Here is a 19,338-nt window from a genome sequence, read left to right on the forward strand (position 1 = left end):
CCTGGGAGTCAGGACAGGTTCCATCAGACTGGACAAAAGTAGTAATCACACCAATCTTTAAACATGGAAACAGAAAAGATTGTAACAACTACAGAGGTATCTCTTTAATCAGCGTTGTGGGTAAAACCTTCTCAGGTATTGTTGAAAGGAAAGTGCGAGTATTAGTTGAGGACCAATTGGATGAAAATCAGTGTGGGTTTAGGCCTCTTAGAGGTTGTCAGGACCAGATCTTTAGCTTACGGCAAATAATGGAGAAGTGTTATGAGTGGAACAGGGAATTGTATCTATGCTTTATAGATCTAGAAAAGGCATATGACCGGGTTCCTAGGAGGAAGTTGTCTGTTCTACGAGATTATGGAATAGGAGGCAAACTTTTGCAAGCAATTAAAGGTCTTTACATGGATAGTCAGGCAGCAGTTAGAGTTGACGGTAAATTGAGTTCATGGTTCAGAGTAGTTTCAGGGGTAAGACAAGGCTGCAACCTGTCTCCACTGTTGTTTATATTATTTATGGATCATATGTTGAAAACAATAGACTGGCTGGGTGAGATTAAGATATGTGAACACAAAATAAGCAGTCTTGCATATGCGGATGACTTAGTTGTGATGGCAGATTCGATTGAAAGTTTGCAAAGTAATATTTCAGAGCTAGATCAGAAATGTAAGGACTATGGTATGAAGATTAGCATCTCCAAAACGAAAGTAATGTCAGTGGGAAAGAAATGTAAACGGATTGAGTGTCAAATAGGAGGAACAAAGTTAGAACAGGTGGACAGTTTCAAGTACTTAGGATGCATATTCTCACAGGATGACAACATAGTGAAAGAACTGGAAGCGAGGTGTAGCAAAGCTAATGCAGTGAGCGCTCAGCTACGATCTACTCTCTTCTGCAAGAAGGAAGTCAGTACCAAGACTAAGTTATCTGTGCACCGTTCAATCTTTCGACCAACTTTGTTGTATGGGAGCGAAAGCTGGGTGGATTCGGGTTACCTTATCAACAAGGTTGAGGTTACGGATATGAAAGTAGCTAGGATGATTGCAGGTACTAGTAGATAGGAACAATGGCAGGAGGGTGTCCACAATGAGGAAATCAAAGAATAACTGGGAGTGAACTCTATAGATGTAGCAGTCAGGGTGAACAGGCGTAGATGGTGGGGTCATGTTACACGCATGGGAGAAGCAAGGTTACCCAAGAGACTCATGGGTTCAGCAGTAGAGGGTAGGAGGAGACGGGGCAGACCAAGGAGAAGGTACCTGGATGCGGTTAAGAATGATTTTGAAGTAGTAGGTCTAACATCAGAAGAGGCACCAATGTTAGCACTGAATAGGGGATCGTGGAGGAATTTTATAAGGGGGCTATGCTCCAGACTGAACGCTGAAAGGCATAATCAGTCTTAAATGATGATGATGATAAAAAGTAGACTACGTGTTAATCTAGGTTTCTTGACCTTAGTTGTGGGATGCTCTTTAACAAAGATTGTTCCTAGAAGAGGCAGGTAACATTTTACTTAATTCCAACATAAAACTTGTGAAATAATTGTGATGTTAAACATCACTACCAAATGGAACGGGAAAAGTGGAAGTGATAGTTATACACAAAATGCCCTCTACAATACACTATAAGATGACCTGTGGTGTATAAATGTTCACGTCTGTTCGAAGTCTGTCAAAGAAATATTTGCAATATCATTCCTGATCCTTCTTTATCTAAAAAAACTGCATTTAAACAGTTTGATGAATGGACAGATATGTAAATGGTAATGTGTGTTGAAATGCTGGCATGCCGTAGAAATATAGAAATGGTTGTGAACATCTAAACATGAAAGATAACACTTCTTAACTCCACCGAACGTGTATTTGTTATCCTGTGTTAGCGCATGACTGTTTTTTTTTCCCGTCACAATTTTCATCCAAATTGATCTTTTTGGCTGATCAAGTAGTGTGCTAAGTAAATGTTATAGTATTCCACTGTAAGTGCAGACAGTGCAGCTCCTTTGCAGGCATAAAGAAAATGATATACAGAAATAGTTGGAACTCTGGAAGGAAGTTATGCTGTTGTGTATGGACTCAAACAGATCCTGTGTTGAAGGTGACCACTTATAATTGAACATATTTGCCAAGTACAGAAATTTGCAGTAGTCTCCTTTCATTTGTGTCACTGGTGGTCGTAAATGACATTTTCTGATGGCAGAATGCAAGTGTGTATAGTGAACTGCTTTTCCACTGCTACCGAGGCGATCTTATCAAAGTATGAGGACACAGTTGAAGGTCAGTAAATAGTCGGGCACTAATAAAGCACTAGAAATAGTTACTTAGAATGTGAGGAGTCTCATTTCGTCTTTGTGAGACATTGTACATATTTCTACAAATCACTGTAATGTTGCGACCACTTTCTAACACCAGTGTTTTGACTCTGGAAACTGTAGTCGCATTGTGAGCAGGAGGCCAAGCGCGGGTTGTGGGTGAGGCATCAGTGATACAGTAATACGTGAAATAACATTTGTTAATTTATTGAATTTACAGAGTTAAGCGTCTTCAGGGTGGTGGGCTGTGACCAGATGCAAGTGCACATACTGCAAAGAAGTGCTGATGTCATCCGAACGAGATGTGACATTGCTCTGCGGGTCGGTGAGCATGGTCATTTGCTGTGTTGGTGGCAGTAGGACACCAAGAGGCGTCCCCCACCCAGACCTTCTTTAACACAGTGGGGCTCCAACCTGAGCACTTTCGAAAACAATGTTTGTCGTTGTGAAGATGAGGCTGTGGCCATCCACTATAGATTGACTAAGATTGCAGCAGTTGTTCTCAGTTTGACCCGGAAGCTGTGCGAACAGGCTATGTCTTGTCAGTGTGGAGATGATAGCTTGCAGACCATCCACGATGACCCATAGCAGAGGAGGGCTGGCTATACAACAGTCTTCTCGTTCAAGATGACCCAGTAGACAGCAATAGCAGAGCAGGAGTTGTAGTATCCATCAGGCTGACTGCACCTTGGTATTGAAGTCAGCAAGCAGGAAGCAAGTAGGCCATAATCTATCAGCTTGCAGTTTCACTGAAGCTCAGTAGACTGCCGTTTTCTCTGGTTCTAGCAACACGGACGGAATGGCAGCATGACTGAATGTGTGTGTGTGTTCCAAAGCCTCATTATTTAAAGTGCTGAGCCTGCACTTGTGATGCAGTGGCTCTGGGTATATGTGCAATTTTGCCCTCATTTTTGGTCCCATCAGTGCTCCTTCCTTTGCTATGGTAATTCAGTAATTACTATGGTCGCTGAGCTCGAGTCTTTGTGCCTACATTTGACTTTTGCAGTGGCCCTCTGGTATTGAAGTTGCATTGTGTTATTTCACAGTACCTTGTTTTCAGCATTGCAGTGCTTACGTTAGTGCTTGCTCACACTGAGGTTGTGTGGAATGCTCATCACATCTTGCCCTGACATCTGTTACATGAACAGTGTGCCTTGTTGACATTCGACTGGCAAGCCAGCCCAGAGCTTGCCAGATAGAACTTTCAAAAAATTAAAAATGCACAATAAAATTTTTCTGTTGATAACATCCCTTCCATTGCCTATCCCCTGCTCACAATTGAACATTGAGCATGTAGTACCAACTTTTTTGCTCGTGAGAGCTGCCTTACATGGACTGTCTTGTTATAACTAATTCTGTGTCATTATTCTTAAGTTTCAGTTTACTGAACCCTTTTTACTGTTATTCTACATTATCTTTATTTACGTTTTAACAAGTTACAGCAAGTTTATGGTTTTCTTTTTTTCTATCATGTGTTTTTTTTAACCTGCTGTTTTGACTTATCATCTGCAACTTTGTCTTTGAAACAAAAGATTCCCATACATTTTCCCAAAATAAACAGCTGATTACACACAGTTTAGTTCCTTGCGACTATGCCTTGCTTGCAGCTTCTCCTTTGGCTGAAACAATGTCTCCTCAATTTTGACAGTTCTTTTAAGAACAATTACATGACATTTCCTCTCAACCACATTCACTATATCATTACAAGTTTTGGGAAATTGACCCAGATTGTCAGCACATGTTCCTGAAAGTATTCAGTGTTGTCACATGATCTTTACCTACAGTCATTTTTTTCCTACTCCTTCACTTTCTCCCTCACCCCTATGGTGAAGGTGGTGCACCCCTTGTGGTAATAAATCTGCATCCTTCGAAAACAAATGTGTCTGTACTGCTTCATTATCCGCAACTAACATCACCAATAGTTTGCTGTAAATCACCACCTGCTGTTCCACTCTGTACGATGCAAAAATTAGTGGCATGTGTACAGTGGCATGTGTACTTCCCTGTAAATGTGGCGCAGACTCCACAGCCTCGAAACAACCACCATTATCACGCAGTGGTACCACTGCACCTGTATCAGTTTCACCTGTGTTGCTACTCACACACACATTTGTTCCCATACAGCACAAACTTATTTCTTTTCGCATTTCAGATAGTTCTGTATTTTCTCAAGATATTGGAGCTGACACTATTACATTACTTTCTGTTACTTCCACAATGCTAATAGTTTCTGTATCAAGTAAACTTACAGGAACTTCCACAACCTTTGATTCACCATACCTGTTCACATTGTCTACAGTCATGAAAGCACCTTTCAACGTTGATTCCTCTTGCTTCCACCTTTCTGCTTTCCCTCTATCCCTTCTTTCCATCCCCCCCATGGGACTCGTCACTCTTTGGCAGGTTTGTGCCTGGCTACAACATGGCCCCAGCCTTTGCAGCATCTTTTCCCTTCTGTGCTGCATGTCTCACCTCTTGCTATTCTTTTTCCCCTCCCTTGGGGAACATGTCTGGGGTGTTATTGGGAATGTTCCACATTGTCTGTCGCTGACATAAGTACAGTCTCACCACTGTTTTCCGTTCCCTTTTTCCCTTCCTTGTCTCCCTTCTCCTCTTCTTCCTCTGCTTCGGCATTTGAGGTTCCTCTTTTTCTTCTTCATCCCTGTGCACTCCTGAAGGCTGACCCATGCGTCAGACACATAACAGGTTACTGGGTAACATGTAATTCCCAGCCCCCACTTGACAGGTAGGGTTCGCACATACCCCCTGGTGTAGGCCAGGTCCAGGGAGGGGTGAGTGCCTGAGCTGCAACCTTCCCAAATTTCCAATTGGTCCCTCTGTTAGGTGTTCAGGAGGTGTGGTCTGAGGTGTGAACAATCACCTAAGGTGGGTGCACCCCCTTGTGAAAGGGGCCCCCAGTTGGAAGAGCGCGCCATCAGAGATGATTCAAAGACCCTTCCTGCTGCATCACTGTTCCTTGTGGTCTCGCATACTGAAGACAGTCAGTCCTTCGCCACGGTAAATCCGTTTATTATTTAGAAAGGTGTTGATACAATTGCTGGCCCTGTGGAATCCTGCTCTCATTTACAGAATGGCACTTTGCTTTTTGACACTACTTTTGATTCTCAAGCACGATAACTGCTTGCTGCCTCACTTCTCCACACCTACCCTGTTTGTGTCAATACCCATAGAACTTTTAATTCTTCCTGTGGTGTTATTTACACTAGGCTGCTTGATGGTCTAACCGAGGCTGAAAGCCAATCTTACCTCTCTCATCAGGGTGTCATTGCCATCCATTGTGTAATGAAGAAGGTAGATTCCTCCTTAGTGCCCATCCGCACTCTTTTTCTCACCTTTGGTAGAGTGGTGCTTCCATCCAACATCAAAGCAGGCTATGAAATTATCACAGCCCGGCCGTACATTCTGAACGTGATGCGCTGCTACCAGTGTCATCGTTTCAACCACGCTAGAACATCTTGTTGACACTCAGCCAAATGTGTAAACTATGGTAGGGATGAGCTCGAGGGCAGTTGTCCGCCGCCTCCTCACCACTGTATCAACTGCAATGGCAGCCATGCTGCCGCCTCTCAGGATTGTCCTGTGTATCTTGATGAGCGAGCTGTCCAAGAGATCCGGGTAAAGGAAAAAGTGCCTTACCCAGTCACTCACAAGTTACTGACTAGTTGCAAACCTTGTGTTCTCCCATTTGGCATCTATAGTTCTGTTCTTGTTACCCCTTGCTCCATGAAGGACATGGCCACACAGACATGTGACCTCCAATTCAGCTCTGAGGTTGTGAAATCGTCGCCCAGTGTCAAGGTAGCATCATCTCCCCATCCAGCTGTGCAACAAGCCATCAGACTCTCGCCTCAAGGGGTGAAGCCCCCAGCTACACAACCGGTAGGCCGGAAAGGACAGAGAGAGTACTCCTGTTAGAGGTGGCAAAAAATAACGTTACTGAGATGTAACGGTTGCTGCGATAACCGTCCTCTGATACAGGCAGTTATTTCAATAACTGTCTAGAGTCAACAGTGCCTCGCGCCATGTGTTGACCGAAGATCGTACTACGCTTTCCCATCAACTCATCGGAGATCTGGCTACGAGCGAAGGAGAGGGATAGACCATTTGGAAGGCGTTCTATAGGCCATGGGAATAACTGTGAGACTGCGCGCCATCTGTTGATAAGAACTGTGTACTATATCGTGCGCCTTCGTTACTTTTAGCACAAACAATTAAATAAAGTTAATGTCCGAGTGGTGGCTGATAGGAGCTGCAGTACAGGCATTAACAAGTATGGTTGTTCCCTTGAGCCACTGCCTTATTTGTCAGTTTAGCTTGGACGGGTAGTATAAAGAGAGTTACCATAAGGAATTCGAGCGACTATGGAAATAACTGTCAGAGATCGGTATTTTCCTCTGGCAGTTATCGTTATTGGCTCACAGTTCTCGTTCTCTGGTAGTTATCGGGCTACCATTACAGGTAACCTGGATGTTGGTAACGGAATAACTGTGTGTCTGTGTTCCTGACACAGTGACTCCATTCTTAGACCCTGGTGATATTTCCAGAGACGATAGTTACTGGAGCGAACAAATATTTATGTACTTCTTCGGAAATAGCCACTGACAAATAACATGTCAGAATGTATAACATAATACAGTTGAATATAATAATTATTATCCTCATCATTTGTCAGGAGATTGTCAAAATATGTGAATATATTACAGTAACTGCTAATATTTACAGAATTGATACACTGTCAGAATAAAAGACAGTTACGCACTTTTAATAAATTTATCATACTTAGAATACCCGATCTTGACTGTTGCGACCAAGTGCTGTCAAAACTGAAATATAGCAGAATTTTTACCTAAGCTGGTCTATCAGTTTCTGTTACAATATTCATCTACAGAGTAGAAGGAGGGGTCAATGGAAGCGTCCGATTCCACCCGTCTGCTTTGATGTAAAGGTGTTGTGGTGTGTGAATGTCATTACGGCATGGTGTTCATGAGTTTGTTATTGTGTGTGTGTGTCGGGGGGGGGGGGGGGGGGGCTGGCCGATCTAATTTGCAGTGCCGGAATTTGCTGGTGGTAATTATTATTATTATTTTTTTTTCTAGTTGTGATGTTCTGTGTATTTATGGAGCATTGAATGTGATTTAATTTATGTAGGGATGTTTGATTTGTGGATTTTTGGGATTGTGGTTTTATTTTTCGCAGTTGTAGGTGTTGGTTTTTTGGCATCAGTAGTTGTGGTGGACCTATATAGGTCACTGGAAATGACCGATTCCCATTTTCATAGTTGTAGGTGTTGATGTTTTGGTATCGTCATCTGAGGTTGACCTATGCAGGTCAAGGGAAATGTCCGATTCCAATTTTCGTACTTTTAGTTGTGGGTATTGGTGTTTTGGTGTGGTCACCTATGGTTGACCTATATTGTTCAAGGGAAGTGTCCGATTCCTGCAGATTTTTGTTGGTGTAGTGGAATGCTGTATTTTTTTTTTCTTTTTGTTCTTCACTTTGTGTTTTGGGATCATGGTGTTTTTTTTTACTAGCTTGTCCTCGCCCTAAAACCCCCAACTTCCCTTAGTTGTCCCGTTGGTTTGATTGTATTTTTGGTGGGAGATGTTATTGTATTATTTATATGTATCTTCGTGTTTGTTGCCATGTGTATGTAGTGACGCCATAGACACACTTAAAATAGCCATTTCCGGCATATTGATGACGTCCTGGGTCAAAGCAGACGGGTGGAATCAGACACGTCTGTATCAAAAAGTCTTTCAAACACACTTTAAACCGTCCTTTATCTTAAACCAAGTTTTTAATAGTTGCTGACTTGCTGGCAGTTTATTGAAAATGCATGTTCCTGAATATTGGACCCCTTTTGGACCAAGATTTTAGGTCTTTATGTAGATTGCTGTTCCTATTTCTAGTACTGATCTCATGTATTGAGCTATTGGTTGGAAATACTTGTAACAAATTTCATTAAGGAATAAATATACTAGGAAGCAGTGGTTAGAATACAAAGTTCCTTGAATAGGTTCCTACATGATGTTCTTGAATTTATACCACAAATGATTTTTATTACACGCTTTTGCATGCGAAAAACTTTTGCTACGTTTGATGAGTTACCACAGAATATGCTCCCTTATGAAATAATAGAGTGAAAATATGTAAGCTTTTCTATATATATGTCTCCTAGATCTAACATCGTTCTCACTGTAAATACAGACTTGTTTAGGCGCTTCATCAATTCTGTGGTATGCCCTTCCCAACTGAATTTATTATCGAGTTGTAGTCCCAGAAACGTAACACTGTCAACTTTTTCGATCTGCTTGTCTTCATATGTTATAAACATGCTGTAGCTGGAGAAATCAAGCAGTTTCCAAATCTCACATAAAACTTGGATTAGCGTACACACACTTTCTCCAATAGGACTATCTTTTACAGGACAGGAGTAAATGAATCTGTCACATTATGTATATTTTTTGTTGTATTACAAGGCTGTACACTTATTCTATTAAGTGAGCAGCACAAGAAATTAAGCTTCGAATTTAACCTACAGTATTCAGTTTACATATTACTTCATACTTAAAAACACATGTTGTTAACATTTTACTTCAACAGTGCTGTGGCGAAGTTCTGCGTACTTTCTGTTGCAGCTGCGAAGATAATATTTCTAACAGCGACCGATAACCTACAAACATATAATATGAAACACTAATAATCGTTCTAACATCAGCTAAAATGTACCCAGAGTTAATTAGCTAAGGTTATGACACGATTCATACGACATTCCTGCCATGTCACACTATTCGCAGTTATACTGATAACTAAACTGATGGATTCCAACTATGTCATTATTTAACTGTAGCCCCTTTGGAATATTCGGTATTTGCTAGCGAAAAATAACGCGACAGTTATTAATAACTGTTAAAAATAATGGTTATCAAAGAATAACTGGAACTGTAATAACGGTTACTCCAGAATAACCGTTTGGCCCACCTCTAACTCCTGTGAAGACTTCCTACGTCCCTCCAGCCAACCGAGTCTTCCTCTAACCAGAAAGGCCCAAAGAAATCCACCAAAGGCAAACGGTCTTTTCCTTCACTGACTCGAAGATCCTCTTTGATGGTGTCACTGGCCAGCCTTCGTGTCATAGTGTGCACCACTAACAGTTTTTCAGCATTGGATTCCACAGACCAACCACACAAGCAAGCCAATGCTTCTGTGGACGCCATGGAGCAGGATCCTCCTGCTTCTGTGCCCTATACCAGCGACTCTTAGTCTATCACTCGGCAGCCATCGAGGTGACTCCCCTACATCTTTTCCTTATCATTCACCATCCTCCAATGGAATGTTTGTGGCCTTCCACAAAGAGGATTTATGGCTGCTTTTGTACTCTGCCTTCAGGAAACGAAATTGCGCGCTCACGACCTCTTTGAACTTTCATATTTCTTACCGGTTCATTTTGATCTCCCCCCTGAGGTCGGCATTCCATCTCATGGGGGCGTCATGCTGCTCGTATGCGGTGACATTCCTTGTCAACCCATCTCCCTGACTACCCATCTTCAAGCCATAGCAGTTTGCCTTTTCCTTCCCTCTTCTTATTGGGCAGCTACCTCCCCCATTTTTGCTACTTGGAGACTTTAATATACTTTATCCCTTTTTAACACTGGAGCACCCACTTTCCTTTCTGACTTCTCACACACCTATTCCCATTTGGACCTATCCTTCTGCACTGCCCAGCTTGCTCATCGTCTTGAGTGGTCCGTTCTTTCTGACACCTACTCGTGCGACCATTTCCCATGTGCTATCCGTTTGCTGACTCCTGCCCCATCTTTGTACACACCCAAATGGCAGTATAGTAAGGCTGACTCCTTAGTCAGGTTTACTCCTCCCTGGCGACCTTCGACAAACAAGATTTCCCCACTTGTGATGACCAGGTGGAATATTTCACAAATGTTGTTATTACTGCTGCAGAACGTTCCATTCCTTGCATTTTCCCTTTACCACATCATGTCCCAATCCCTTGGTGGACTGAGGCATGCCGCGACACAATTCACGCATGGAGACGTGCTCTCTGCGTTTTTAACAATCATCCTTTGATGTCAAACTGCATTCATTATAAAAAGACATGTGCAGTGTGCCGTTGTGTTCTTTGCTATAGCAAACGATCTAGTTGTATTTCATTCACTAGTTCTTTTAACAGTTTCAGCCCTTCCTCTGTCGTGTGGGCCAACTTCTGGTGGCTTTCTGGGACCAAGATCCTTTCCCCAATTTCTGGCCTGACAGTAGCAGATGATATCATCGTGACCCCTATTGCTATATCAAACACCTTGGGCCACCATTTTGCGGACATTTCGAGCTCTTCTCACTATCACCCTGCCTTCCTCCATCGGAAACAAGTGGAGGAGGCTTGGGTGATACCCTTCTCTTCTCTGAATCGTGAGTGTTTACAATGCTGCCTTTACTGTGAGGGAGCTAGAACATGCTTTCAGTTCATCCCGATCCCAGGGCCAGATGCCATCCACATTCAGATGTTGCAGCACCTTTCTCTTGCAGGCAAGCACTTTCTGCTTACCATGTACAACCGCAGCTGGGCAGAGGGAACATTTCTTAGCTGTTGGTGTGAAGCCACCATCGTACCCATAACTATACCTAAGCCTGGTAAGGACAAAAACCTACCTACTAGCTACCGCCCCATCTCTCTCACCAGCTGCACTTGCAAGGTGATGGAACGTATGATTGATGCTCAGCTGGTATGGTGGCTTGAGACTCACAATTTACTGATGAATGCACAGTGTGGATTTTGATGATGAATGCACAGTGTGGATTTCGAGCGCAGCGTTCTGCAGTTGACCAGCTCGTTACTTTGTCCACCCATGTCATGAATGGTTTTCTGCGGAAATCCCAGACCGTGGCCGTGTTTTTCGATTTAGAGAAGGCCTGTGACACCTTCTGGAGAACTGGTATCCTCTATACTCTTTACACATGGGGCTTCCATGGTCGCCTGCCCTGTTTCCTTCAGGAATTTTTAAAAGGCCAAGTTTTCAAGGTGCATGTGGGTTCTACCTTGTCAGACACCTTTATCCAGGAAAACGGTGTGCCTCAGGGTTCCATCCTGAGTGTCATCCTCTTTGCTATCGCCTTTATTCCTATAATGCCTTGTCTCCTCCTGGGCATCTCCGGCTCCCATTTTGTTGACGATTTTGTCATCTATATCAGTTCTCCATGGACCTGTCGCACTGAGTGGTGTCTTTAGCAATGTCTTGATCATCTTTACTCATGGAGTTCGACAATGGCTTTCGTTTTTCCACTGACAAAACCATCTGTATGAATTTCTGGTGACGTGATTGGTTTCTCCCACCATCTTTACATCTTGGGCCTGTTGCCCTTCCATTTGTTGAAACTATGAAATTCCTGGGGTTCAAACTCAATAGGAAACTCTCTTGGTCCTCCCATGTGTCTTACCTGGTAGCCCGCTGTACACAGTTCCTCAATGTCCTCTGTGCCCTCAATGGTAGTTACTGGGGTGCGGATTGAACCGCCCTCCTCCATTTGTACTGGTCCCTTGTCCGTTCAAAACTGTTGTTTATGCATCTGCATGTCCATACCTCATATGCAGTCTCAACACTATCCACCATTGTGGCATCCCTTTGGCCACTGGTGCCTTTTACACCAGCCCGGTTGAGTGTCTGTATGCTGAGGCTGCTGAACTACCACTGTCCTACCGCCATGACTTTCTCCTCAGCAGGTATGCAAGCCATTTGTCTGCCATGCATGACCACCCATCCTATGCCTCCTTCTTCAATGACTCCTTTGATCACCAGTATGGGCGATTCTCTGTTACCTCCTGGACTCCGCTTTCGGCACTTGCTATGGTGGCTTAACTTCACACTACCTGCAACTTTCCCAGTGGGTGTGAACCCTTCACCACCTTGGCTCCGTGAAGCAGCCCATGTTAACCTTGGCCTTCATTTGTTTCCTAAGAATACTACTCCAGGCTCACTCTATCGCCTTTAGTTTCGTGAACTTCACATGGAACTTGGCAGTAGTACCTTTGTATACACTGATGGCTATCGGACTGACTGTGGGGTTGGGTGAGCCTATGTCATTGGCACCCGTGTCTTTCAATATCAGCTTCCGGCACACTGCTCAGTATTTATAGCCAAGCTCTTCACCCTGTATCTGGCCACAGAGTACATCTGGGGACACAGCCTTTTCAATTGTGTCCTCTGATCAGACTCACTCAGCGCCCTTCAAAGTCTATGTGCACTGTACACCACCCATCCCTTAGTGCAGCAGGTCCAGGGAACTTGTCACTCTTGGTGGAGCCAGTGTGATGTTTCTGTGGGTTCCTGGTCATGTCGGTCTACGAGGAAACGAGGCTGCTGTCAAGGCTGCAGTCCTTGTACCTCAGCCCACTAGTTCCTACATTCCCTCCAATGATCTCTGTGTTGCCGTCTGTCAGGAGATGGTGTCCTATGGCATTGCCAATCGTCCTCCCTTCACGGGATAAACTCCGGCTTATTAAACCTCTCCCAGCATCTTGGTTGACCACCTCTCGGCACTCCCGCCGGGAGGAGGTTATGTGAACTAGGCTGCATATTGGGCACTGCCTTTTTAGCCATCATCATTTGATAAGTGGTGCTACCCCGCCACTTTGTACATATTGCACCCAAGTTTTAACAGTCCACCAATTCCTGACGAAATGCCCATTTTTTAACCATTTATGTTCACGCTTTATCTGCTAAATCAATACGGCAAAGGCCATTTAATTTTTAGTTTTGGAGCTCCGTTTCTGTTTGGTGTCTTTTATAGCCCTTTCTCTGTGTCCCTGTTTTTAGCTGTCTTCTCTTATCTCAATTGGGACTGATGTATAGTCATTTTTTAACTCCTCTTTGTCTTTGTGTTCTATAGTTTTGACTTGGGCGCATGTGCCCCAGTTGTTTTTTGTGCCCTAAAGCAAAACAAAACCAAAACCTTCTTTCCATTCCCTCATTATCCTATGCCTCACATCTAAAGGCCCATTTTCTATCAACCAGTCACGACTTCTCTGCACCCCCTGTGCATACTCCAAAGTTTATGATAAACTATTCCCATCTGCCTCTCTTCTTTGATGCTTTTTCTTCCTACTCCAAATTCCAAAATCTGCATCCGCAGCATTTACTTCGTTCAGCGTATCTCTAGTGCTCATGAACTTTAAATGAGCTACTGCAGCTGACAAAATCCTGAACATTTCCTCCAGGGTAGCACCCCATGGGATTGACAGTGACATGGTGACCCACTAACAGTAAACCCCCCCACCCAAACAAAAGAGAAAAACCTAAAACGATGATGCAGACATTCAAATACACTGCCATCATACACTTATTGAAAGTTAACATTCTGACAGAATGGCTTCTCGTGGATATTTCTATCACGAACTTAAAGAGAATGAGTGAGCTGGACTCTCAGTGGAATACTGTACCCACTAAAAATTGTGCAAATAAATACACACAAACTTTGATCATCATCAGCTTTCACCTACTTGATCCAATACATGTCAATACAAACTTGGCAAAAAGGCTCATGCGTTCTATATGAACCTTGCAGTAAACACCCACAGGCGTCAGTGACACAGTAATATCTGCGAGAACATTTGTTTATCTTGTTGAGTTTACAGAGATATGGGTGTCTTCAGGGTGGAGGGCTGCAGCTGGGTGTAAGATCTTCTGCTGTAAAGAAGTGCTGCTGTCTCTTCAACGAGACGTGACATCACACTGCAGCGTATCTCTAGTGCTCATGAGTTGCTCTGCTCTGCTCTACTTTAAATGAGCTACTGCATCTGACAAAATCCTGAACATTTCCTCCAGGGTAACACCCCATGGGATTGACAGTGACATGGTGACCCACTTTCTGCTCTGATGGTGGCAGCATGGGGCGAGAAGGCGTTGCCCACCGAATGTTGTGTGATACACTGCAGCAATCACCTCAGTGTACTCAAAGGCTTGTAAACAGTATACCCTGGTCATCCACCATTAATTGACCAAGACTGCAGCAAATGTTCATGAGTTGGTCAGGAGACTGTGCGAACATGGCACACCTGGTCGGTGTGGAGATGGCAGCTTGCAGATCATATACGATGGTCCGCAATAGAGGAGGGCTGGCTGTGCACTAGTCTTCTTGTCCACAATGAACCAGTAGACAGCAACAGCAGACTATGGATGTGGTATGCATCAGGCTGGCTGCATCTCGGTGTTGGAAGTCAGCAAGCAGGTAGGAGGAAAAGAAAACAAGACACTGGTCCAGGGAATGGTTGAAATTGAGGGAGAAATATACCCATGAAAATATACTAAAGCAAATATTACACCGAGAACCTTATGATTACATCAGCTTTCTATAGATGGACACTCAAAATTTTAGTAACTGGTTTATTTCACCCTCACACTGAAAAAGAGGACACACATATGTGAATATTCACTTTCTTCTTTTTGGTTCTCTAATGACATTCCGTTAAAATATCACAACATGGGAACATGTATAATACATCATTTGTATAAGAATTAGAGAACTTTGATTTTTTTTCACTTTTTAAAATTTTATTGTACTCCCAGTTTATGTTGTGCGTAGAATATTATTTTTTTTAACTAGTTCATGCATAATACATGGCAAGAAAAGACACAGTGCCTCTACCATTTTGGTAATTGCAGTGCTATTTTGTTTTTATCCTTGATCATAGTTTCGATAGTTGTGAAAATTCATTAACTCATAAGATAAATTGTTCTAAAACTCTTTTTATCTTAAAATGTGCAGCAAAGCATTGACACAAACAATGTCTATCATCTTGTCAAATCTGCTGTCAATCAAAATTTGTCTCAAACACACTTCTTTATTGACAAACGTGCCAAATAGCGCTACACGTGGTCAAATAAATGACAAATCTAGTAAAATTTGACAGATTATCAAACGTTTTATAATCCTATTACACTAACATCATGTCAATTGTCAAACATATTAACAAACTTCTCAAAGAGAAGAGAGAACTGAAACTTCCTGGCACATTGAAACTATCTGCTGTATCAGGACTTAAAACTGGTACCATTGCCTTTTGCAGGCAAGTGCTCCACCAACTGAGCTGTTCGAGCAAGACTAATGACCTGTCTTCAAAGCTCTCATCTCCTCCCTGCCTTTCTTCACAGAAGTTCTCTTGCATACCATGTGGGACTCATACTCCCAGAAGAAAGGATTAGAGGACATGTGGCTTAACCATAGCCATGGGGAATAGTTTCAAGAATAAATTATCAGTCAGGAATGGAGTGAGGTACCAGCAGAAGTAAAGCTGTGAGGGTGGGTCGTGAGTCATGCTTTGATAGCTCAGTTAGTAGAGCACATGTTTGCAAAAGGCGAAGATTGAAGTCCCAGTCTGGCACAAAGTCTTAATCTGCCAAAGTTTCAAATCAACACACACTGTTATGCTGAGTGAAAATTCAGTCTGGGATCCCTCAGGTTGTAGCTAAGCAGTCTCCACAGTATTCTTTCTTCCAACAGTGCTAATCCCACAAGGATGCAAGAGAGCTTTTGTGAAGTTTGGAAGGTACGAGATGAGGTAATGGCAGAAGTAAAGCTGTGAGGATAGGTCATAAGTCGTACTTGGATAACTCAGTCAGTAGACCACTTGCCCACAAAAGGCAAAGGTCCTAAGTGCAAATCGTGGTTCAGCATACAGTTTTAATCTGCCAGAAAGTGGTTTTAATCTGCCAGAAAGTTTCAAATTGGTGCACACTGTGATGCTGAGTGAAAATTCATTCAGAGGAGAGGGAACTGTTAGACTAACTGTCAGAAACAATTTTCACAAGTTCCATGGAATTTAAAGCGAAATGCTGTATATTAGTAATTTCCTGCGATGATATGAGTAGTCGATTGTGCCAAAATATGCAAGGTAGTTATGACATCAAGTGGTTCACTCAAAATTTCATGGAACAATCTATATGCTGGGTAAAGTTTTAGATCCAACATATTTGCAGTGTACATTTTCCCACACTATCTTTAGTGGCTTCAGGTACTTACTTGTGAAATTATTTCACAAAGCGAGGAAATTTGATAATTTATTTTTTATTCTTTTTATATTCCTGTGTCTTTCAGGTGCAACAGTAGAAACATAGGTATCTTATCATAGAGAGTACTTGCTGCCCACAGTTTGACCTTCTGTACAGGAGCTATTTGTACCTTTTGGCTCCATATTATGTGACTAGTTACTATTAATAACAAGGTCTAGGGTTTGACAGTGGGAGTGTCAGCCTGAAACTGGTAACCACTGCATCAAAAATTGTATATTCGTGCAACTGAGACAGACAGAATAAACAAAGAATACCAAATTTCTTCAGTACTAGACATTTGTGGACCCACCATCATAAGGCAGCATGCCTCAAATCATCAAATTGACAAACTAATGTCACTTCATCAGACCGATGCCATAGCAGGTGGTTTGTATGGCTTTGACCAGAATATCATTACAGTAGACTCTCAACTATCTAGCTCGTGACTATCTAGCCTCTGTGCTATCTAACCCCTTAATCCCAGCCTACTTAATTAATATCATAGTAACACTTCTCCATGATAACTGAGGATAATTTGTTGTTTGTACTGTACTTTTATAGAACTCTAGCAAGTGGCTGCTAGCTACAATGTTGTGTGGTCTTTTGAAATCTTTTATACATCTTTTGTGCTTCTGTGTCATCTGGAGCCACAATCATAAGATACATATTCTGTCATTAATATTAAATAAATTACCAGAGCCACTCTTCAAAAAAATTATACTTAGAAACCCTCTTCCAGGCCTCCCAAACAACAATGAACACACACAAAGAGTAGGTGTGTTTGCTATCCTATGTTCTTTGTTTCTTCAGTTGTATATCATACATCAAGTGCATGTATTCTTAAATTATTGTTTTGAGCATTTCATTGTGTTTTAATTAAAAGAGTCTGAAATTGGTGATTAAAAAAAAAAACTTATAGTGATGTGGATCAGAAACTATGTGCTGTAATGTTACTGGATTCTGAGATAGCAGCCAAAACTATTGATTTGGATTTAGGAGTGGGGAAAAAAAAATTGGCAAGTAGAAATTGAAAAGTGATATGCTCCCCAAGCTAGTGGAAGTTGAATAAAAGTAAGAAAGGCAATGTTGAAAGGTAAGCATAAAGAAATTGAGGCAGCTTTATCTTTGTGGCATAAACATTTAAGAGGAAAATGTTTGTCTGTACTGGGCCCATATTTCAGGAAAAAGCATTGCAATTTCAGTGGCAGGTAGAAGGAGAAGATTCAGAATTTACTGCCAGTGATGGGTGGTTGGATTGGTGGAAAAACTGATTTGGTATTCACTAGATTACCAATAGTGGAGAGATTTTATCTGTTGATAAAGAGGCTGTTACATCATTTAATGATTGTCTTTTCAAAGTTATTGATCAAGAGGGAATCTCTGGCGAACAGCTGTACAGTTACAATGAGAGTGGTTAAAATTACAAGTTGTTCCCTACGAAAATGATTGCTTAAAAAAAAAAAATGAAGTTGCAGCACCCATATACAAGAAAAGTGATGAAAGACTTACCGTATTGGCTTGCAATAATGGAATTGGCAACCACAAGCTTAGGCTTATACTAATAGAGAAATCACGGAAACCTAGAGCTTTCAAAAACCTGAAAAATCAGAAATCACTGCCCCCACATTGCACACAGCAAAAGAAAGCATGGATGCATTAATAAATCTTAAAAACTTGATTCCAGAATGAAGTCATATCAGCTGTAGAGAAATATTTGAAAGACAACAATTTACCGAGAAAAGCTCTGCTGCATAACGCACCTTCACATCCCGCCATTCACAGGTGGAGGTATCAAAGCATTATTTTTACCATTAAATGTGGCTGCTTTTTGTCAGCCGATGTACTGAGGCACCCTTGAAATGCTTAAGTAGTAATATCGCCACCGTCTTCCCAGTTTGTTGATATCAGTGATTTAATAATGAAGACTGTGTAGCCAATCTGAAGAAGACAGACTTGCCGTGTGTCATAAGGTGGTTGGCCAAAGCATGGGAAGAGATTCTAAACATATCACTTGTAAGGTGTTGAAAAACTCTTTTAGATCGTGACCATTTTAAATTCGAATCTACATGGGAACTGAAGTCAAAGTTGGAACTAACGATAACATTTTGTTGCTCATAAATGTACTGGGCTGTGAAGATGTCGATGCAGATGTTGCAGAATGGATGGCAGATGTTGCAGTTCATGAACCAACTGAAAACAGTATTGTGGAAATGGTGATGCAGAGGGAAGTAACACAAGAGGAGACAGTAAAATTAGATTACAGGAGAAATCTCATCTCGCATTCAGAAGGGTTCAAGATAATTGAGACAGCAGTTTTTAGTGAGCAGTAGGAACTCACTCTAGTCATCTGTCAAAGACTTATTAAAAGCTCAGTCTTGTATGTCTCACAATTTTTGTTAAATGTGGCTTTTCTTGTGTGTAATCGTACAATTCTACTTTATATTGCAGATCGTTTTGTGATTCCTGTAGTAACTTTTCAGTGGTGGAGTATGTACATAACAACCACTTATAGCTAGCATGTATTATGAAATAAGTCAGAAAATGTTAATGAAATTGGGTGGTGTTATAAAAAAGGTGTTCTGAATGGTACAGCTGGTGTCAGAAAAGAGAATTTATAGAACTGTGGCGTATCCAGCTTGACTTTTTGCCACATTAGGCCAGATAGTCAAGAGTCTACTGTATTTACAAAGGTGGCGATATATATATGTATCTCATTTCCCTGTTCAAAGTCATCATTGAAAACTATTGTGAAATGAAATATAGAATTCAGCTCATTTTGCACTGATGCTGTGGGATAGTAAAAGGCATCAGATCAGTGCATATATTTGAGAATTTGGGTAACAGTCTTTTTACAAGTTCAGAGCGTACCTATTTTGTGTAAACATAATTAGATTACGCTAACAAAACTATATATTTCATATGCATATGCATTTCTATTATCTCCATTACATTTTCCTG

General features: G+C 41.9%; 1 protein-coding gene across 1 annotated transcript in view; it reads left to right on the forward strand.

Moving 5' to 3' along the window:
- LOC126260105 (protein Peter pan) overlaps positions 1–19,338 on the forward strand; it is an 85,165-nt gene that overhangs the window by 12,046 nt on the left and 53,781 nt on the right. The window lies entirely within an intron of this gene.

The sequence above is a fragment of the Schistocerca nitens genome, chromosome 1 (genome assembly GCF_023898315.1).
Source record: "Schistocerca nitens isolate TAMUIC-IGC-003100 chromosome 1, iqSchNite1.1, whole genome shotgun sequence".
NCBI lineage: Eukaryota > Metazoa > Arthropoda > Insecta > Orthoptera > Acrididae > Schistocerca > Schistocerca nitens.